This window comes from Aythya marila, assembly GCF_965140915.1.
Source record: "Aythya marila genome assembly, chromosome: 3".
NCBI classification, from domain to species: Eukaryota; Metazoa; Chordata; class Aves; order Anseriformes; family Anatidae; genus Aythya; species Aythya marila.
In genome coordinates this window covers 97,346,748-97,370,803 of record NC_139044.1, presented here as the reverse complement: position 1 = coordinate 97,370,803, position 24,056 = coordinate 97,346,748, and the positions used below count along the sequence as shown (strand labels likewise).

The 24,056-nt window shown below is 35.9% G+C and overlaps 1 long non-coding RNA gene across 1 annotated transcript in view; it reads left to right on the top strand.

The window, feature by feature from the left end:
- The window catches only part of LOC309877227, a 77,271-nt gene extending 54,930 nt beyond the window's left edge, over positions 1-22,341 (top strand). The window contains exons 2-4 of the long non-coding RNA XR_014317336.1: positions 2,523-2,642; positions 5,790-5,864; positions 22,257-22,341. This is a non-coding gene — a long non-coding RNA (uncharacterized lncRNA). The remainder of the gene's footprint in view (positions 1-2,522; positions 2,643-5,789; positions 5,865-22,256) is intronic.
- Positions 22,342-24,056: the final 1,715 nt, after the last annotated feature.

The following is a 24,056-nucleotide window of genomic DNA, read 5'->3' as shown; positions in this document are numbered from 1 at the left end:
ATCATGTTATCAAATTGGGATTTACTCTCTGACATATACCAAGTGATTCTCAAAGAGACCACAACCAACAATCAGGTTTTATATTTGCTATTTTCCAGATAATTATTGTGGCATTTCCACAGATTCATTATCTGACCCTGATTAAAATTCAGGAAATCTTAACCTGTTGCATATGTTCAGGACACACAGTAACTCCTCTTTCTTGACATATGTTTAATAACTAAGACATTTTATTTATCTTTGCAGAATGGAGTGAGATTGCTGGTTTATTTCTCCTTCATGCACATCTCAAATGTAATGGGGAGAGCTGATGTTGCTGACATATTGTTAAGCTATTTCAGCTCTCTGTCATTCTGCAATGAATCACAGGATAGCAATTTTAAGCTCTGTGCTGGCTACAAAATAATAGAAGTGTCTAAACATGTTGATAGCATTACTCAGTTCTCATTTTACAAGTTTTAATTGAACCATTATCAAATAATGATTCCAGAACTGAAATAATTATTAATAAAATTCTGGAGATCATATCTGCCCCTCCACTGTAAATTCTGACTGTCCCAGCTAAAGGATAAGAGCCCATATCTAGAGTTTTTTTTTTTTTTTTTTTTTTTTTTTTTTTTTTTTTTATCAGAATGTGGAGTGCCTACTAGACAGAGTGAATAAAGAGATAAGAGATATACTGTGCTTCTGAAATTAGTTCTCTTGAAAACAGCTGGCTTTTTTTTTTTTTTTTTTCTGGAAATTGAGACCTTCTGCTCTATAATACGGATGACATTGGTATTAGCATCTGAAGTCTTACCAGCATGCATCAAGTCCTGCCAAAACATTTGCCATGGGACTACAAACTATATATCTAATAGAGAGTGTTAGGAGATGGTCCCAAATGTTGTGTTGCAACAATTTGAACTGCAAAGTTGTTATCATGATCACTAGCACTTCATTAGACTACACCAACTAGATTGGCTTTGCACTGAGCAGGGGATTGGGCCAGACAATCTCCGGGGTCCTCTCCAAAGTAAGTTATTCTATGATTCTGTGAAATCATGCCTGTCCCATGCAATTCTGGAGCATTAGTGAGCCCCTGTTCTCAGTGGGCTGTAACGGAAGGAGACTTCCTGTTTTAGGACAGAAAAATGAAGGCAGAGAGCTTATTTATATAGTTACAAGTTATATGCATTTGTACTGATTACCCTTAGGACTAGAGAAAAGACCATAGCTTTTTTTTTAATTTCCTGGTGTGAGCATAGTGACAGGGGTGTATTCAAACTATACAAAATATCTGCTATATAAAGATACCTAAGTACAGCATTTATTATTTATTATAAGCTGTACTTATAGTTTTACAGAATCACAGAATCACAGAATTTCTAGGTTGGAAGAGACCTCAAGATCATCGAGTCCAACCTCTGACCTAACACTAACAGTCCCCACTAAACCATATCCCTAAGCTCTACATCTAAACGTTTTTTTAAAGACTTCCAGGGATGGTGACTCCACCACTTCCCTGGGCAGCCTGTTCCAATGTCTAACAACCCTTTCGGTAAAGAAGTTCTTCCTAAGATCCAACCTAAAACTCCCCTGGTGCAACTTAAGCCCATTCCCCCTCATCCTGCCACCAGGCACGTGGGAGAACAGACCAACCCCCACCTCTCTACAGCCTCCTTTAAGGTATCTGTAGAGAGCAATAAAGTCGCCCCTGAGCCTCCTTTTCTCCAGGCTGAACAAGCCCAGCTCCCTCAGCCGCTCCTTGTAGGACTTGTTCTCCAGGCCCCTCACCAGCTTCGTCACCCTTCTCTGGACCCACTCAAGCACCTCCATGTCCTTCTTGTAGCGAGGAGCCCAAAACTGAACACAGTACTCGAGGTGCAGCCTCACCAGAGCTGAGTACAGGGAGATGATCACCTCCCTAGCCCTGCTGGTCACACTGTTTCTTATGCAAGCCAGGATGCTGTTGGCCTTCTTGGCCACCTGAGCACACTGCTGGCTCATATTCAGCTGACTATCAACCATCACTCCCAGATCCTTCTCTGCCTGGCAGCTCTCCAACCACTTTAGGTGGACTGAAGCTACTGTTTAGCTATCAGATATATCTTCTGTGTCTACTCCCTGGGAATGGTATAGAATTTTAAGTAAAAATACTTGTTATCATGTTATTTGTACCATTATCATACAGTCAATGCTATTCTTATATTATTCCTACTTAATATGATTTATCTGAGGTGAATCTTTACATATAACAGTAAATATATATGTCAAGCTATATTTTATATGTTATATACAGTTCTGCAGGAAAGGGATATCTTAGTCTATAACATATCTTAAGGGATATCTTAGTCCACAAGACATCTTTGATATCATACTTTTTAAGTATGTTATATACAGTTTTATAATCAATTAAAAGTATGTGTTCCAAAAATGTATTTTCTATATTCTAGTGGATTGGATAAGGTGTTTTTGTTTGTTTGTTTGTTTGTTTTGTTTTGTTTTGTTGTTTGTTTGTTTGTTTTTTAATGCTGGAAAAGGCTTTTCACTGAGAGGGTGGTTGGACACTGGAAAAGGCTCCTCTATAGAAGCGGTAACATCACCGAGCCTGCTGGAGATCAAGAAGCATTTGGACAAAGCTCTCAGACACACAATCTGATGTATGTATGTATTTATTTATTTATTTATGGGTGGTCTTTTCTGGACTTAGAAGTTGAACATGATCCTTGTGTGTGTCTCTTCCAACTCGGATATTCTGTGATTCTGATTCTATGCTATGTGTGAGGAAGACAAAGTTAATATCATACTCAGGTAACTTGGTAAAAGTGATTATTTTATTTGAGTTGCTGGGCACTATGCTCTTTACTAGCATGCTGCAGATTTTTTTTTCTTAAACATTATCACATTGCTTTAACAATGGTGAGGTGAAATAGACTTCTTTTAAAGTTTGGTACAATAGTTATGAAGACATCAGTAAACAAAAAGTAAACCAAAACAAGAAGTCTTGGTGTTCAGTATATGTGTGTTTCCCTTTGCCATGTAAGTACATTATTTGTAAGCATTCATCTCTACTGACATAAAATTATCAGACCTTAATGTTTGCTTGATTGTGTGACTGTCATAAGTGAATGATAGCAAATTAACTAAATTTATTACAGAAAAATACAGTAAAAGAAATTTAAAAAATGAAGCAGAAATTCAGCTAATTAGATTGGTGCTTAGCTAGGAATTGGTGGGGTTGAAACCCATGATAATCTGATTTTCAGAATCTATGTTAAAAATAGTATTTTAAATATGGTAATTATTGAAGTATTTTATTCCTGTCAGTCCTCAATTAAATAAAAATGAAAATTGCTTACCATATCCTTATTTATCACTATAGACTTAAGCAGAAATGAGAGATAAAATGAACATGCTGTCTTGTATTGTTGGATTATGATATAGGATAAAGCAAAGACTTATCTACATTGTCCAAAAATAATTTAATTTTGCTGGAAAATATGTTTAATTTCTATAGATATCAAAGGAATAATGAAGCCAGTAAATAAGTAGGCATCATCTAAGTTGGGAACATCGCTCATTTATTAATAATAATCTTCTTAGAAATTTATAGCAAAGGGAGATTCCCCACTGAAACTTCAGTTAAAAATCAGAATCAGTCCCCAGAATTGTTTTAGAGGTAAGTTAGAATATTTCAAAGATCAATAACAGACCACAAAGGGACAGTTTTTATTGTGTTCCCTTTCTTTTAATGAAATTTAGGTGTTGTTTATTTCTTTATTACAGATTTTTACATGGGTTCCTCAAGACTTCTCAGTAAGAGTTTATATTTTTTATTTTATTTATTTATTTATCAGATGCTGCTGCATTGGCCACATTACATGTAAAGAGGACTGACTGACACAAACTGTAAAAACTCTACATAATAATGTTGTAGATCGAGCTTGCTGTAAAAGCACAATCATTTTGCAGTTTCTGTGTGACGAAAATTATTCCCATCAAGGAATCCCAAGTGTATTAAATGAGAGTATATTTAGTCAATGAAAATAAGAAGCTTTACATCATCATCTGCATTGGCTGAAAAATAAGGGGAGCTAAGGGTGCTTTTCTTCTTATTCTTATTACTAGAATAAGAAAATTAATTAACGCAACTAATTATTTGCTTAATTGTATTACATGACAGTACATTTAATAACATACAGAAATATTTCTGGGAATACTATATAACAAAATAAGATAATATTTCTACATATACAATTTTTCAAAATGTTTCAGTTCAAACAAGGCATTCTGCCTTAGGGGGGAAAGAAATGATTTATTACTTTATTAAAAAATATATATAAATATATATTTAAAGCACTTTTTACAGTTTTCCAAAAACTAGAATGGCTTATGGATTTACCATGTAATATGTGATATTAATCTCTGTAATTTAGGCAGCTAGGTTATTTAAAACAAACAAACAAACAAACAAAAAGAAAAACATAAATAACTTCAGCAATATACAAATACCTCAAGAAGGCATCTTATGTTTCTTAGACATTTCAGAATGATATGACTACATTGTTTGTGCATAGATTTATAAGCTGTGACTTAAATATCTAAACCTTTTAGATAACTAAACTAGGTCATCAAGGTTTTCACACAGTACTTTATGGAAGATAGAAAAAGCATTTATTTATTGAAGCTAAACTCTACACAAGAGAGATTCTAATAAATTCATTGTAGGCAGAGCTGACAAATATAAAGTAATGCACACTAACAGATAAAAGACTAATACACTTCACAAGAGCTGAGTTATTTTATGCTCATTTAAACAAACCAGTCAGATTCTGATAAATTGCACTATTAGGCTACTCAGTAAACTTATGTGAGTTATACTGCCTTACACAATGAAACCAAACTTATGCTGTAAAATAAAATTACTGGAACAGCAAGAGCACATTAAAAATTGAACATGGTGCCCTGTTGGTTTCAGCCACAACTCAGGAGCACCTCACAGACTGAGGGAGGGGGTCACAGCCTATGGCAGTCTGTCCCATCTCCTGATTAAACTATATTTGTAACTGCTGTTGGCCCAGGCAACAAGGACTGGAGGGACTTTTGAGCAGCTATTGGGGAGACTGAGTGCCTGAAACCAGCTGCTGTAGCTGTATATATATTTTCCACTAAGGTTTTTTCATCCTGATTAGCCTGAGAAGGGAAAAAGACGAGGCTGTTGGTGCTCCTTGGGTTGGTGTGAGTGAGGTGCTTTTACATCTGTGTTTGTTGGACCATCCTCAAATACAAAGAGAGCTGGGACTATTCAGCTGAGTGAAGAAAAGACCTGAGGAGACCTTATCAATGTACAAAGGAGAACAGAAACAGTCTCTTTTCAGTGGTGGCCAGCAACAGGACAAGAGATAATGGGCACAAACTGGAACACAGAAGGTGTCTGAACATCGGGAAACACTTTTTCACTTGTGAGGGTGACTGAGAACTGGTACAGGTTGCTCAGAGAGGTTGTGGAGTCTCTCTTCCTGGAGATACTCACAAGCTGGCTGGACATGGTCCTGGGCAATCTTTTTTAGGTGTCCCTGGTTGAGCAGGGGGGTTGGACCAGATGGCCTCCTGAGATACCTTCCAAACTCTATGATTCTGTGATATGGTGTAGAATTCTGAAGGAAAGAACACATTTTTGGAGGGCTTGCTACTGAACTATAATGTAGGTCTTAGTATCTGTTGAACATAATTTAATTTTTTGTTTGATCTTAAAAGTTGTACCTAAATAAATAAATAAATAAGTTTCTTTGCTTTATTTTTTGAAGAAAAGATGAAGTAATGAAATTGAAAACAGAGATGAGATCTGCAGAGGGCTGTTCCTGGAACTGAAACTGCTTGAGGTAGTACTTACTTACAGAATATATCTCACTTTGATGCCATGAGATGTCACAGTAATAACTCTTCATTACTTCCCTTAAAATACTTCTCCTGAAGAAAACCAGATAATCCTGTATAAAATTTTGCTAGATGTATAAGCTTACATGATATCTACATGCATCATAACAAAATTGAAACCCTGGCCAAGTTCAACATGGAAATGTAAATCTCAGATTGAAAAATAAAAGAACAATTCCTTCTGTGGGTGATGTCATTAAGGTGCTTAAAAAATACAGAAAACTTGACAAGTTTAAGTTTGTGAGCATTTCAGCAAACAAGCCTTATTTTGAAGCTGAATATCTCAAATGTATCTTCAAAGGACTAGCTGAGAAGCTCAAATGTAGTTATATAACAAATGACATTTTCAAATCACTCAGAAAATTTACTGTGATAAACGTTCATTTAAGTCTCAGAATAATTATAATCAGAATGTTATACTTTAAATGTATTAATTCCCACAAACCTTAAAAACAAAATGTCAGTGGAAAGTAAGCAAAGCTATATTATAGTGTAGAAATATCAATGTGCTATCCAGATTCCTGGCATAGTTCAGTGCTACAGTTCCTGTTGATATAAAATAATTGGGCGACTTAAAAAAATATATGAGAAAGTTTAACAGTAACTTTACACACAAATATATTTAAATATATTTTTTTTTTGACAAGCTCAATTATCAATGAATATTTTTTAAAGCATATTTAAAGTGCTCTATCCTTCCAGAAATAACATTGTTAGATAGTAGAAGAGCTAACCTTTTACTTCATATATAACACATCAGTTGGCTAAACTTGGCATATCAAAAGGAAAAATGACCAAAAATTGTCCAAAGTTTTAATTATATTTTAATATAATAATTTTCAAAACTATATGTTTTTAATTACATTATATTGAGTCTATGGTATTTCAGAATCCTTAGTCTCGATGAAGGTGCTATCAGAAATTTTGAAAATCTTGCTTAAATTTGAAGACTTGCTTAGACCCAGAATTGAGATTGATTTAATTATGGATCAACAAACTTAAAAATAATATCTGAACTTTTTTTTTTTTTTTTTTTTTCCTCTAGTCTTTTTATGTTGCCTGTATGAATTATGAATATCACTGTTTTGAGCACAATCTGTTGTAAAATATGATGATTGTGGGCCTAAGTTTATCAGAGACCAATAATGTCACAGACAACAGTCAAATTTAAGAGAAACTAAATTTTGATGAATGGTTAGAGCTGAAGTATATGTAGTTGTCAGGAAGAGTGAAAAAAAAAAAAAATCTATCTATCTATCTATAGATATATATATCAGGAGAGAAAAAAACCCTGCAGACATCAATATCAGTGAAGTAGAGGGAGGAGGTGCCCCTACAGAGAAGAGCATGGTAAAGCAGGTTGTCCCTCTGCTGCCTGTGGAGGATCATGCCAGAGGAGATAATGCACATTGCAGCCCATGGACAGCTCACACTATGGCAGGTGGATATGCTTTGAGGAAAGCTGCAGCTTATGGACAGACCATATTGGAGCAGGCTCCAGGCAAGGACTGACTGTAGCTTGTCTCTCACAGCAGCTTGTCTGATAGGAACTGTGGGGAACCCACAATGCAGTAGTCTGTACCTGAAGGGCTGAGGAGCAGTTCTTGAATGACTGCAGCCTATGGGAAATCCATGTTGGATCAATTTGTGAAGGACTACGTCCTGTGGAAGGAAATCCATGCTGGAGCAGGGGAAGAGAGTGAGGATGAAGGAGCAGCAGAGACAAAGAATTATGAATTGACTTAAATCCCCATTCCTCATCCCCCTGCATTGTCATGTTCAGGAGAATGAGTGAGAGTAAGTAGTATAGTGGGCATTTGGTGCCCAGCCAAGGTTAACCCACCACACATTCTCACTAAAACTAGAGTATCCAAACTGTCCAAGAAGCTATGAAAAATCCCTTATGCTTCATCTCCCTCACTCTGAGTAGTGTCTCCTTATTATGCTTTAATTCACTTTTTCTGCCTTTCTCTTCTCACTGACTTTCCCCATTAAATGACCCCCCTCATCATTGCTTGCTTCTGAGCTATGTATGTTTTAGATTTCTCTAGTCCAAGATGAAGAAAGGTGAAAATAAGCTTCCAAGAAATTATAATTTTTCATATCCCATGGAAGCAGCATTAATATTTTATATGAGGACAGAAATTTGATTTTTCTCCTCTCTTTGGAACATAATATTCTGTGTTGCAGAGAGAGATCTTGTAATCAGAGAACTGGTATTTCTCTTAAGTTTTCCTCACTACAGACAAGACCCTAAAGTTTCTCTTAGAGTACACTGTATCATCCCAGATTTCATTCTAGATTTTCAAAACTAAATTTCACAGTCATGAATATTTGGAGGATTTTTGTCCTGAGATTCTCCACATATTTACTGTTTTATGTGTCACACATGCTAAAAAAAAAATAGTGTCTTGTTATATATATATGTATGTTAGGTTATATTGTTAATATAAGTATATTCAATGTAAAAAGGAAAGTAAATTCACCACTAGAAAAGGTCTAAATTCATGACTATCATACAGTCTATCACAAAATATCTTGTTTTTATTTATTTAATGCTGAATAAAAGTAGTCTCCTGAGGGGAGCAGACAGTGAATCAAGAATGACCAAGTCAGTTTTAGGTAATGGTAGCATGACTCAGAAGCCAAAAGTAGGTGCAGTGCCTTTTGTAAAAAACACAGACCAAGACCTGCGTTAGTGTGAACACATGTGGATTCATCCATAAACATAAAATCCATGTATCCATAAACATAAAATGGGAATACAACGTTGCATCTCAAAATCTTTGAAGTTAAATGAAACGATAAACATATATGACTGCAACCATAGGAAGAAAAAAAAGAGCCAAGAAGTTTTTGGTTTTTTGTTTGTTTGTTTTTTAGATTGGACTAAAGTAAAATTGTAGGTATAGAGTGACAAAGTAAGCTTGTTTGTGAGGCAAATTGAAAAGACTGCAAACCAATACAGACAGGACTCTGCAGGAGAACAGATAAACCTGTGTTAGGTCAACCTCAAAAGCAATGGAATAAAATGGAATAAAAAGAGAGTGAAGGACATAATGTCAGAAGTTATACAAATTGCAACATGTTCAGAAGAGCTGTTTAAAATGACACAGTCCGAAACTCCTTTGCCTTACAAGTATTCGGCTTAGATCAAAAGTTTGGTGTGCTAATTGCAGTCATAAGACTGCCTTCCATCTCTGCACTGTAAAAACTTTCTTCCACTCTTGTTTTAAAATTTTAGGGGAACCTTTAATTTGAAAGAATCATATTTTTACATGTTTTTAATATCTTTAAACATTTTTTTTTCTGTTTTAAAAGAGAAGGGATAATTCATGATAATTTACTATTGCTTGCCATTACTGTTTTTTGTTTGTTTATCTGTTTATCTATTTATCTATTTATCTATCTATCTATACACACACATTTTATAATTGTTTTGATTCTGGCACTCTACATTCAAGTTGCTATTGGTGAAACATTTCATGCATCACACACTACTACATGTTATGATTATATTATACAGTATTACTGTGGCATGGCCATTAGACAAAATACAAGATGAAAAGGAATGACTGGAAGCTACCGGAAAGAAACATAGTGGATCAATAGTAAGTTAAATTAAGTGCTAAAAAATACATGGAGGAAATATTACCATTAGGTAAAATAAGTTTCTATCTGACATCCATGCTTAAGTATCATGTCAAACTGCAGAAATAGAACGATTTTATGCTTAATTTGCCAAATAATTGCCCTATTCAAATACCAAATTCCTTCTAGTTCACATTAAAGCTCTGCAGAATCTTTTCATATTTTCATATTTTCATGTCAGCCTACTCATATTGCAATTTTTTGGCACTTTGTTTTATGCATTCCTTAAGGATTATTAGCTATAGAAGTTCTTATTCTTGTCTACAGCCACTTAGCAGCAACACATTTTCTATATACATTTCACTGTTCATTCATTTCTCAAAGCAATCGACTTTCAGCTGCTTCTATCAAATACACTGGCAGAAAAATACAAGTCATTCCATTCTACAATATTCTGTAAAGAAAGACTACAACTAACACAGTGACTTTCAAACTTTTATGTGTGAAATGGCTCCCTGTTAACTCTTTTGCATATATTTGTTATAAAATTGGTGGTATGGGGAAGGAACAAATGACTTTTAAATTCTACCCTTGAAAAGAATGTCTCTGGAAAACAAACAAACAAACAAAAAAAACTACTACTGGGAAACAAAGTGTTCTTAAGGAAGCAGCCATGCTGATTTTGCTATGGGGAATTCTTTTCACTGATGTAAGTGAAGTTTTTCAAGATTTTATGATGAATCTTAAAGAATATATTTTAATAATATTTATTTATTTATTTATTTATTTATTTATTTATTTCAAAAAGGCAAATGGTGGAAATATAGTGGGCTAATGTGGCAAGGCATTGGTAGTAGGGGGCCTCTGTGAGCAGAGTCCAGCAGCTGCCCCATTGTCGGATCGGAGCCAGCTCCAGACGGCTCCAAAGGGACCCGCTGCTGGCCAGAGCTGAGCCAGGGAGTGATGGTGGGTGGGCCTCTGGGCTCAAACGCAGCATTTCTATTGTGAGAAGGCAGTTAACAACTGTTTGGCGGACAAGGAAGTCTGGTGATGAACACCCATATCTTTATTTAAAGTATATGAAAGCTGCATGATAGCAACTACTAAAAAAATATATGAGAAAGTTTAACAGTAACTTTACACACAAATATATTTAAATATATTTTTTTTTTTGACAAGCTCAATTATCAATGAATATTTTTTAAAGCATATTTAAAGTGCTCTATCCTTCCAGAAATAACATTGTTAGATAGTAGAAGAGCTAACCTTTTACTTCATATATAACACATCAGTTGGCTAAACTTGGCATATCAAAAGGAAAAATGACCAAAAATTGTCCAAAGTTTTAATTATATTTTAATATAATAATTTTCAAAACTATATGTTTTTAATTACATTATATCTCCCCCACCTCCCCTAGTGAAACTATCTATCTATCTATTTATTTATTTATTTACGTTTCATTTGGGAGAAAGACTAGAACAAAAAAAGAAAAATCTTCAGTGGCAAGAAAAATAAGGATATAGCAAAAAATGAAAAAAATGAGGCTATTCTATTCATACTTTATAGCATTATCCATGACTTTTGAGTTACATCGAACCTTTGAGATGTTTTCCTTCTCTAGTGGCACAATGTAGGAGAACACCTTAATCATCTAATTTGCTTCTAATTTTAAAATAATCTCTTTAAAAATTTGGTGTTTCTTCTATAAAGTGGGATTTTTAGACCTACAGTATTTAGAAATTTTTCCCTTCATTGGATAACCAAATAGCCTACAGTTATTACTAGCTATGTTTCATCTGAAATTTCCCTTCTATCAGTCTGAATTTCCAAAATACATTTTTGCTGTCAGACACATAGGAAAAACAGGTTGCTTGCTGCAGCTACAGAGAAAAAGGGAAGGTGAAGGGGAATGAAAAACAGAACAGGATCATATTGTTCTCTGTAGAACTACTTCAGTTAATTCATGTTGAGCATTAGGTTGAAGAAAATCATCAAAGTCATACCACAAAGTTCCCTTATACTGAATTATGGAAAAATATCTAATTCCACATCAATAAATTGACTTAGATGATTTTAGATGAATTTTGTTTTGGGCTATTTTTGGTCTCAGACTGCATCATTGCATTGGCTTATGTTTCAGTTCACTCTTCTAAGAGTCTCTGGAAGTAGAAGAATTTGAAACACCAAAAAAAAAAAGGTGTGTGTGTGGGGGGGGGAATGAAAAGGAGAAAAAAAAAAGTGTCAGAACCCTTAAAAATATGCCTGCCAAGCCTTGAAGGATTGAAATGCTGAGAGCATTTGCTTCAGTGGAAATATTAAATAGCTAAAGACAGGAGCAACTGAAATTCAGTCCTTTGACTTTAATACAAACAATATCAAAGTTTTAAGTCAAAAAAAACTAAGATAAAAGAAAAAATGATGAATCTAAAGATCATTACATATAAATTGAATGTTGAGTTCACATCAAATCATGGCTGTGAAATTAAGCCAGTTTGTGATCTCTGATAAATTATTTTTTCTATCAGATCTCCATTTTTACCATATTTAAAATGAGAAAAATGAAAAAAAAAAAAAAAGCAAACAAACAAACAAAAAAATAAACACAGAAATGAAGAACTCAAACAGCACATATCCCTCTATCCAGAAAGGCAATTACCATTAGCTGAACATAAACACAGGGCCTAATGACTAGTTTAATTCACATTAAGAATCATGCTCAAGAAAAAGAGGATTGTCTTCTAGGAAAGTTCTTGCATAACAGCACAACCACAGCGTGGAGGTGTTCCGGAGAACTGCAGGCATTCTCAGCTGAAACAAAATTTCAAGCTACTTTTGAAAGATAATATGCTTTATTTTATCCCATGTCCTCTACACAATTGTTTTTGTTGAAATCTACCTTAGGCCTACTGTTGAAAATTCTCATTGCTGGGCTTCTTACCTAACAGACAACCTATAAGATCTCATGGTGATCAGCTGATATTTGTAAAACACTGTGCATGCCAATAGAAAACCATTAACAAGCCACATTAGTGAAAGAAAAATAACTCAAAAATTCATGGTTTTCAATCATACTCAGATTTTTCTCCTCTTCTTTATTCAGTTAGCAATCATAAGTTCACAATATTTCTTTTGACAGACAGTTATACAAAACAAACAACAACAACAACAAAAAAGCTTTTTTTGAGCTGTCACTTGGTTTACTGTGAAAAAGATTTCATCTCACCTTTTGTACCTCTCAAAATTTTCAGCTTTAAACTGTTTTCTTTGACCTTACATATATAAAAGAAATGGAAATATGCCTATGGAGCTTAGAATAATGAAGTAATAATTGTCACAGTGGTAAATGAGGTAAATAATGAAAAATTCTGAGGTAAACAAATTTATTAAAATATTAGAATGCACTAGGAGATAACACTATGGAAGATGATTTTACAGCCTAGACCAGTCAGATAATTCTCTTTCTTGTTGTTCAAGCTGTGTAGTTTAAATCTTAGGCAGATAAAATAACACTGATCAATCACTGATACCAATTTTACAGCTTTTTGTCATAAAACAGACATACTGTAATTCATAAGGAAGGATACTTTCCTGTGCTGCAATCTGTATTGTTAAAGCACCTAATAGTCAAGTATGTAACAAATATGCCATGGATGAATCTCTTCTATTAAACATCAACAAGGCATTTATGGATGATGCATATGTGTTGACAAAGAAATGCAAGCCAAGTTTTCACAGGTGTCAGCTCTGTTTTGGAAATTGAACAAACAATTAACCGGGGCACTGAGGCTGCTGTAGGCTTCATAGGCGATTCACAGCTTGATGGCACACTACATCATTGGGCACAGGCAGCACATTATGAAGCTGTGTTCTGCCAGGAAGCTTAGTTCATGCTTGGTTGGGAGACATATACAATAGAAAGACGTTGCACAGAGATAGTGGACAAATCTGAAACTTCTGAAAGATTTACACAATGTAGGAGACAAACCCTAGGAAATCAGAAAAAGTTTGAAAGAATGTGGAGGAAAGCAAGTGGAAAGAATGGAAAATGGACGTATTGCAAGTGAATGAAGAAATTAAGAGAAAAAATGTTAGAAATCACAGAATCACAGAATAGTTGAGGCTGTAAGTGACATGTGGATATCATTTTACTCAACACACTTTTTAAGGCAGGTCAGCTAGAGCAGATTGCTCAGGGCTGCGTCTAGTTGGGTTTTAAATCCAAGCATGGATAATCTCAGCCAGAGGGCAACCTCTTCCAGTGTCTGGCTACTCATATAGTAAAAAGTTTTTTTTTTTTTTTTTTTCACGTTTACATAGTAACTCCTGTATTTCCTCCTGTACTGTTACTGAATGCCACCAAGATGAGCCTAGCTGCATATTTTTTGGTTCTTTACTTCACTTTGCCAGGTACACCATGAGAATTCCCCTCTCCCTCTCCCCCGCCCCCAACCCCCAGATGGCACAAGTCCAGCTCTCAGCCTCTCCTCATATGTCAAAAGATACTCCAGCCCCCTCTTCTTCATGGTCCATTTCAGGATTTGCTTGATCATGTCCACTCATGTCCACATGCCCTTTGCAATGGGCAGCCTGAAACTGGACACACCACTTTAAATGTGTTTCAGCTGTGTTGAGTAGAGGACCTCCTTTGCCCTGCTGGCAATGCTCTTCCTAATGCAGACCCAGAGACTTTTCTATAATGACACATTCGTGGCTCACGTTCAGCGTGGTATTCACCTGAACCCCAGGGCCTTTTCAGTAAAGTTGGTTTTCATCTGGTCAGCCTGCACTGACTCTGCAGTCACTCTGTTGACATCACTCTGAATGGCAGCACAACTCTTTAGTTTATCAGCCACTTTTCCCAGTTTTGTGTTGTCTGCAGACTTGTTGAGGGTAGACTCTGTCCCAGAGTCATTAACAAACATGTTAAACAGTATTGACCCCTCTGGTATTACTTCACTAATGAATGACTGGCCTCCAGCTGGACTTAATGTCATTGCTTACCATTTTCTGGGCCTAATGGTTCAGCTAGTTTTCAACGTACCTCGTTGCCCACATACTTACCTCACATTTCAGTAGTTTGTCTATGAGGTTGTTATGGACGACAGTGTTGAAAGCCTTACTAAAATCAAGACAACCACTGTTCTAATCCATCCTCACCCACAAAACCACTTATCTAATTTTAGAAGGCTATCAGGTTGGTCAAGCACCATTTTCCCTTCATAAATACATGCTGACTACTCCCAGTCACATTGTTGTCCTTCTCCTGCCCGGAAGTGGCTTCCAGGAGTAGTTGTTGCATCTTCCTGGGATTGAGTTGAGACCTGTAGTTCCCCAGATCCTCCTTGCCCTTCTTGAAGATAGGGGTGATTTTTTTTTTTTTTTTTTTTTTTTTCAGTCTTCAGGAGTTTCCCAGTCACTGTGATATTTTGAACATGCAACAATTCATGTTCTTTGAGACATTCCATGTTTTCTAGCATTGCTTAAGCAACTTCAGTAACCATAAGAAAATAAGAAACACTGACCAAAGCACTTTAAATATATCCTTTCATAGGCAATGCTTTCAAAACTGGAAGATTTTTGTGTAGTAAGGGGTAGCAGAATTTCCACTGCTATTAATTCCTGAAGATAAAATGCATCAGAACGTGATACAAGAATGGGAGGGGGAAAAAACATTCCCTTTAAAGATACTCCAAAAATCTATTCACATAAAGGTAAAAATAGTGTAGTCATAAAGCTGGAAAAGAATGAACAGTCTCCTACATATGCATTAGGAAATGGCACTTTCATGACACAAAGATTCCCCCAAGCCCCTTCAGATAGCTATGGAAACAATGAAAATACATCGAGATTAATATTTGGATCCAGGGAACATCTGCAAAATGTACATTTTCAACCCACTGTGATACAAAGGTACTGTCTTCTCCCAGAACAGCCAGTTCATTACATCTCACCCAAGCATGGGAAAAACAGTAATAAGGTAGCCAAGAAGACAAGGAGGAAAAGTGTAAAACAACTTGAAAAAAAAAATGCAGTTCACAGTCTGGTATTGAATCTGCTATGTGATGACTTATTTGAAATTTTCACATCCAGCATGAGATGGAGTACTAAGGGACTACATTTAATATTTTCCTGAAATGATTTAAGTGTATTAGAAATGCACTACTGGAAAGTGGTAGCTATTTTTCCTTTTAAACTTAGTGTTCTTCTAGAGAGAAGAATTTTGATAACTATTCTAAATAAAAACAAACTAGGATTTAATCTGAAGTTATTGTCCACAGATAGTATTAGTTTGTCTCAAGATTATTCCTTAAGGAGGGAGAGCTTCTGCATCTATTAATAATAATAATAAAACAAACAAACAAACAAACAAAAAACCTGAAATAAGTAATCCTTGAAAAACTGCTTCTAGTAGTTGATTTCATCATTTTCTTCTATTTCACAGAACTTGGTTAAAAATGTCTACTTCTACCTCTATATTAACAGTTAAACTCAGCTAATCTAGTTTTAACTAAATCCGAGTTGATGAAGACAAACAAATTGAATTCTAGGGCATAAATAATTTGACTTATATCAAGTATCTTGTTAAGATGAGATGGTATTAAATTTAGGTAGGCAAGAGCACTTGGTTTAGTTTTCTATAGTTAGCATATAGTTAGTTAAAAATGTGTTTGCTGACAGTGCAGCATCTTGCTCTTTCCTAAACAGTTTTCCCAGAGGCACCACCAGCTTGGTTGATGGGTTCTGCTCTGTCCTGTGGTGGGTCCAATGTGGAACCAGCTGGAATCTTCTCTGACAAGAACAGGGTAGCTCCTGATGTTTCTTCTCAGAGACCACCCCTGCAGCCTCCCTGCTACCAACACCTTGCCACCTACGTTCAGTACACACACAGAGAGGCCCAATACCAGGATGGTAACAGCTGTTGAAAGCCTAAACTGTGTGTTGAGGGGGAACTAGATGATCTTTTCCAACCTAGGCCATTCTATGATTCATATGATTCATGATTCCTGTTAACCTCCAAGTAAAAACTGGTTAATACTCTTTTCCACAACTTTCTCCTGGAGAAACTGGATGCTCTTGGCTTGGATGTATGTACTGGCTGCTAAGTAGATGGCTGGGCCCAAAGAGTTGCCATGGACGGTGTTAAATCTGGCTGGTGCCTGGTCACAAGCGGTGTTCTCCAGGGCTCAGTATTGGGGCCATTTTTTTAAAAAAGTATCTTTATCAGTGTTACTGATGAGCAGATTGAGTGCACTTTTGGTAAATGTTCAGATAACACCAAGCTGGAAGTGTCAATCTTCTTGAGGGCAGGCAGAGGGATTTGGATAGACTATATCAATGAGCCATATCAAATTGTGTGGCATTCAATAGGGCTAAATGACAGGTGCTGTATTTGGATCGTATCAACCTCATGTAGCTGTATGGGCATGGGGAAAAGTTGCAGTGTGCCTAAAGGGCCAAAAAGACCAATGGCATCCTGAATTGCACAGTGTATCCAGCAGAACTAGAACTAGAACTAGAACTAGAACTGTTCTACTGTACTTGGCTCTGGTGAGATCCCACTATTTTGTTCAGTTCTTGGCCCCTCACTACAAGAATATTGATTGCTCAAACGTGCAGAGAAGAGCAAAAAACTGCTGAAGGGACTAGAAAACAAGATTTATGAGGACCAGCTGAGGGAACTGGGTTTGTTTTGTCTGGAGAAGAGGAGGCTGAGGAGAGAACTCATGACTACAGCTACTTGAAAGGAGGTTGCAGCAATCAAGGTGTTGGTCTCAGGTGACAAGCAATAGCAAGAAAGGAAATGGCCTCAAGTTGTATCAGGGGAGATTTAGATTATTAGGAAGAATTTATTCACAGAAAGTGTGGTTATGCTGCCTGGAGGATTAGCTATTTCTGGGGGTATTTAAAGGCATGTGATGTGATTTAGTGGTGGACTAGGTAGTGTGAGGTGGATAGTTGGATGTGAGGATCTTAAAGGTCTTTTCCAACCTAAATGATTCTATGAGTCTGTCTGTGACACTGCAGCAGTGTTACTGAGTTGCTGAGCTTGGAGCAGATGACCCAAACTGAAGTAGATGGCACAGGCAGAATGGGGGAAGGGAATATACATGTATGTCATTGCTCTTATAAGGCAGTGAGTCACCAGGTGAGGGTGTATGAGGCACAGTATTGTTAGCTGGTTGAGGGAAGTGATTGTCCTGCTCTACTCTGTGCTGGTACAGCCTTGCCTTGAGTACTGTGTGTAGTTTTGGGTGCCACAATATAAGAAGGACATACAACTATTAGAGAGTGTCTGAAGGAGGAAAAGAAAGATGGTGAAGAGGGAAAGACTTTTTTCTGATCCAAAACTGTTGAAGTGTCATATGTGGAAGTGTATGGAAAGAAAAACACCAGGGGAAAAATAATATTCTCTAAGTTTTCAGTTTCACACATTGTGAAGTAATTCAGTTGCACACTGTAAAGATTTGAGTACTGCAAATCAACATAAAAAGGACAGGTCCTTGGGAAAAGACTATGTGTAAAAGAAGACAAAAGCAAAGCATATATTCTACAACTATGAAAAGTAATAATTGCCACTGCTTTTTTTTTTTTTTTTTTTTTTTTTTTCCTTCGCTAGATATATATATATATATTCATACAGGCCTAGAATATCTACAACATCTATCTGTCTCTCAGAATGATTTGTGTTACTGAAGAAATTCATTTCTCACCATTGCACATAAAAATTGATTACAGACAAATAACTTCTATCTCTACGTACCTTGACATTTATTGAGATCAATTTTTCAAGCCATGTCAAAAGTTTTGAAGCAAAATGAATTATTTTGTAACTAAATAATAAGTGGATAAAGCTTACCTATATATGTTTCTTGAAGAGGTTTAGCACAGTTGTGTACTACCATAAGACAGGTATTTAAAAGGAAACACAGAACTATATTCAGAGGCACTTAGTTGCAATGTTTTGATTCTTTTGTTGGAATTCAACTCAATACAATTTACATTTGTACACAACTGCTTGACTCACTTTTTTGTCTGCTGATGGAATTTCTAAATGAAAAGGAAGGAAAAAAAAAACCACAAACCTCTTTTTACTTTGTATGACTGACAGTATATTCTAATTTAGAATGCAAATGAAGTAATATCATAATGTTACCACAGAGAGGCAAAATAAAGGTACACATATCCCATTATTTTGTCTTTGACCATTAACAGGATTGACTTCTGCAAAATTATATCAGCCTGCTTATGAGATGTTCTTTTGGCACTCATGGCAAAGCAAAAACAAAGGAGTATCTGTGTGACTAGATCTTGGTGCCATCTGCCTCATTTATTGTGCAGAATGCTACTGGAGTTTTCCTTTCTCTGGCTTAATCTGTTCACATTTTTCAGGGAAATACAATCTAGATCCATCTACTACATTAAGTAACTTCTCAACTACTGAGAGATTCTCTCTGATCCATCTCTCATTTGCTTCTCCAGCAAAGCAGAGAAACACTTCTACTAGTTTGTAAAAGGAAATATTTACAACATTTTTTTTCTCCATCAGAGTGAACAAATATATATAAAAATTACATGTATCCTCAGGCTATGAATACAATTTCCTCTCCACTCTGTTTTTGGTCTGAATTATTCTGTAACACTATGCATTACATTATATATAATAAATGTAGTATGTATGATGAAAGTTTTTTTTAGTTACTCCTATCTGTAGTAAGACTACAAAAATAAAAATATTTTAACTACCTTTTTTTGTGTGTGTTATTAGAAGGTATAAATATATATGTTAAATTAAATAAATATTTGTATAGTCATTATTTTTTATTATTTTTAAATAATTTGTTTTTTCTCCTAGATGTCTTTCATTTCAGTCTTTCTTGATATCCTTTGACCGCTATAGGTAGCCTAGCACCACACAGCTGCTCTCACTTCCCCTCCTCAAAAGGACAGAGGGAGAAAATGGAATGAAAGGACACTTGTGGGTTGAGATAATGACAGTGAGATCACTTACCAGTTACTGTTATGGGCAAAACGAACTCAGCACAGGGATATTAATACAATTAATTGCCTATTCATAGCAGACTAGAACAGTGAGGAAAAAAAGCAAATTATAACCACCTTTCCCCCAATTCACCTTTCTCTACCTCCTCCCTCCAGGCAGTGCAAGGGAATGGGGAAAGGGGTTGCTGTCAGTCCTTAACGTTTCACCTCTACTGCTTCTTCATGGTCACTCTTCTTTTACTCCAGCATGGGGTCCCTCACACACAATGCAGTCTTTCCCAAACTGATCCTATGTGGCTTCTCACAGTTCTTTCCACAGACTGCAGTTCTATAAGACCTGCTCCAGTATAAGTCCATACCATATGGGTCCATCCTTCAGGAATGGACTGCTTCAAATGGGGTCTCCCATAGGCTGCAGTTACTGTCACACCACCTGCTCCTGTGGAGGCTTGTCTCCATGGGTTTTGGTACTGTCCAGTGGTCTGTTCTTGTGTGGCATCTCCATGGGCTGCAGTCTCCTTCAGGCCACCTGTTCCACCATGCGCTCCTCCATGGGCTGCAGTGAGGAGATTTTCTCCGCCAGGGTAGACCATGGGTTGTAGGGACAAAGCTTGCTCCACTGTCCACAGGCTGAAGGGGAACTTCTAGAATCATAAAATCATAGATTATCCCAAGCTGAAAGATACCCACAAGGATAATCGAATTCAACTCCTGGCTCCACACAGGACCACGCAGAAGTCAAACAGTATGCCTGGGTGCATTGTACAAACACTTGAGCTCCAGCAGGCTTGATGTTGTAACCGCTCCTCTGAGGAGCTTCCTCCTTTGTCTGACCACCTCCTTAGTGAAGAAGCTTTTGCTAATATCCAACCTGGCCCTCCCACATTGCAGTTTCATGCTGTTCCCTTGGGTCCTGTCGCTGTCCCCAGAGGGCAGAGCTCAGCACCTGCCCTTATGCTCCTGTGTGAGGAAGCTGCAGGCTGCCATGAGGCCTCCCCTCAGTCTGCTCTTCTCTGCATTGAACAATCCAAGGTACTTCAGCTGCTCCTCATACATCATCCCCTCTAGACCATTCACCACCTTTGTTGACCTCCTTTGGAGAATATCTAATATTTTTACGTCCTTCTTATATTGTGACACCCAAAACTGAACACAGTACTTGAGGTGAGGCTGCACCAGAACCTTCAAATCTACCAAATAGCTACTTTATCTATACACAGATGTTCTACTTGTCAAACACACACAGGATAAACAGCAATAAGTATGATATATGTGTTTTCCTATGTTACTGCTCTCCAGGCTTTACGTATTCTCAGCTGCAAGTTCACTTGAGCATATTTAGAATCCTCCTCCTCCGGCCTTCTGCTTTTAACCCATCCCTCCCAACATCCCCTGCTACCAAAACCTTGTGACATAAACCCAGTGCATTTCCACAATTCTGATCTTTTGCATCTACTACCTTGGTCTGCTTTTTCTTACTATATGAAATAGGAATGACAAGATGAGCATTCCAAGTAATGGAAAATCACTGTTACAACAGTTTCATTGTATTTTTACTGATTTTACTAGGTAACAGAAGTTCTCATCTTGTCCATAAAATGGGCAGTTCTGTTTATATAATCATCACAAATGCACAAAATACTAAAAAAGTATATTAAAAAGATGTACAGATTTTGGAAATGGAGATACCAGCTTATCTAACCTTATATGCAGTATCCCCACCAAATTTCATTACTGACATTTATTCTAACATAATATTTCAAGTAAATAGTTTAAATATACTCCATTCATCTATTGGACCAAAGTAACATGTCCTTCTGGAGGAAGTGCACTTCTAAAAGTAGCAGAAAGATCACATTCTTCTGTTGTGGTCTTTTATGATATTTATTGTGTTAAGGTTTCTGTTAAACTTTTCTTTCACTTTCCTTTTGGTCAAAATACTACCATCACACAAAAGGTCTTATTTGTATCTGACAGCAGAATTTGACTGCAAGAAAAGTAGTTCATGACAAAGAAGCTTAGTTTGCTACTGTTGGTGTCCAAAATGACAACTATATTTCTTTTTGTCATTCCATTACTCAGACAATTGCTAACAAAACTTTATAACTCTCTGGAGAGAGTTCACTGTAGGCAGACAAACAGAATTTACTTCATCTAACAGTAGCATAGACTTAGGCTCCCCTTGCATTTTTTCATGATTTGAAACATACTCAGCATTATGTTTTCAAGGGCCACAATCTTACTATATTTTTATATCTTTGAATATGTTTCCCTTCCCTTCCCCCCCACCTGCCCCTCTTTCCCCCCCCCCCCCTTTTTTTTTTTTTTTTCCTTTAGCAATTGAAAGCTTCTGATGGGCTATATGACCTTTATTGTCAGTTGTATTACAGCTACTATAACAAATCATATCTCTGAAATAGATGTCTCTTCACTATTCTTTTTATGTTATAATACTTTTCTCATCTTTCTGTCACACTTACACTACTTGTCACTTCTGGGGTCTCAGCTGCTAACTTTTTATATCTCCTGTTGTGCACTGTTAGTAATCTAGATATCTTTGAAAATCTAACCTCAGTCATTTTTGATGACAGGATTTAGAAGGACTCAATAATTAGATATTTTATTCAAATGTTTCTTTAAGTCTACAGTTTTACTGAATAACTGAAACTTTGTAGAAGAAATGTATATATAATACATATATATATACTTGCTCATTTGTCTCATTTTCTTTATATTTTTCCTAGCTTCTTTCATTAATCACAGTAAAAGCCATTACAGTAAAAGCAGAGAAATAGCAGGAAACAATGCTGAGAGTGAAAGGAAAATCAGAACTAAACTGGGAATTTGGAATTTGGAATGTCTGAATGACAGTGAAAAAAGATCAGCACAACTTGATAAAAAGGTAATCCACGTGTAGTTTTCATTTATACACTTACTGTTTCTCATTAGGCTTTATATGCCTATAATAAATATTACAGGTTTGCCACCCTTGGGCAAAGAACTAGGGTATGCATAGATTGTAAAATGGCACACAGCTCATTACTCCTGCTTAAAATGACTCAGCATTAGTCTGACTATATCAGACCTTTGTGCAATGTGATTCATTCATAGAGTTCAAGACCATAAAAAATGATTAAGGATCATCTGCTCTGACCTTCTGCATGTCAAAAGCCATTACCATCCCCTTAACTAGCCCATATTCAGCTTAGTAATTCAAGACTGGTGAAAGCTGTACTTGAATAAAGTGTGTCTTCCATGATAACATCTATAACAGTTCTTCCATGATAACATCTATAACAGTTCTTGTACAGAATTATATATTCTGATATTCTGATGATAAATATTTAAAGAAGAAACCCTTTCCCATGTACCAATTTCTTTGAGGTAAGAGATTTCTTCACAATAAACCTATCATTTTCTTATTCTCAAGAGGAAATTCACACTTGTTTATAGAAGAATAGAACTCTGTCAAAAATCTAATTCTCTGTTTAAGTACACTAAAATTTGAAATTGAAATTTAAGGGGAAAGAAAGATCAGAAGGCAGTTTTGTTCAGTTTGGCTAGTAGTTGTTGACCATAATCTGATTGGATTCTAGGAGGGGAAGCATCATGTATTTGTACTTCCAGTTAAAAAGCAACCATGGAAAACAAAGAATAATATTTTATTTTTATTTCTCTTGAATATTTTTGAACAACTCATATCCCAATAAATTCACTGTATTGTTCTGAACTAAGTATCAGTTTGTTTGATTGCCTTCCTGTAAGATTTTATATATGAGCACAGATAGGAACATAACCTAATATTTCAATCCATTTTAGCAGCTCTCAAGTCAGCATTTACAGGCAAACTAATTTATCCAGGCTTTCACAGATTTTCCAAAATGACCTATGAAGCTTGTTACAAATAAATTGATTCCCATATCAAATAATAAATGGTAAAGGGTCTATATCATGTATATGAGCATGAAAAATGTCATTTGATATTTTAAAAATAACGCTATAATTAGTGTGACAATATCAAGAAAAGAATCTTAGGGTGTCAAGAAAATGCTGTAAGACAGAAGTTGACATTGATTTCAGTAGGGCTGTATATTTCAGTAACAGGTTATTGACTTGTGCAGTGGTTTGTAATGAAGAATGTAAGTTTCTTGTTACCCTAACAAGTATATTATATAGAGCAAGTGTATTATTCCTTATGAATAGAAAAGTCCCGCTATAATGAAATATTCCTTTTTAAAAATGAATTAGTATTCTTTCTTCCTGACATATTCTGTTTATAGTTCAGGGTAGACTTACAAGGTATTTTTACTGGTAAAAAATATTTATTCTGGAATGCAAATGAGATTAGCTGAAATGTGAATTCACTAATATGTCCCTGAGATTTCCTGAAATCTCACTATATATTATAAAGCCATTCTTTTCTTCCAAAATGAGCAGAATGGAAAGGAAAACTCATTGTCCCAGGAATGTAATAAACCAAGCAACTCCTTATAGCACTATTTATTTATTTATTTTTTTTGTCTACTCAAATTTGTCTACTAATT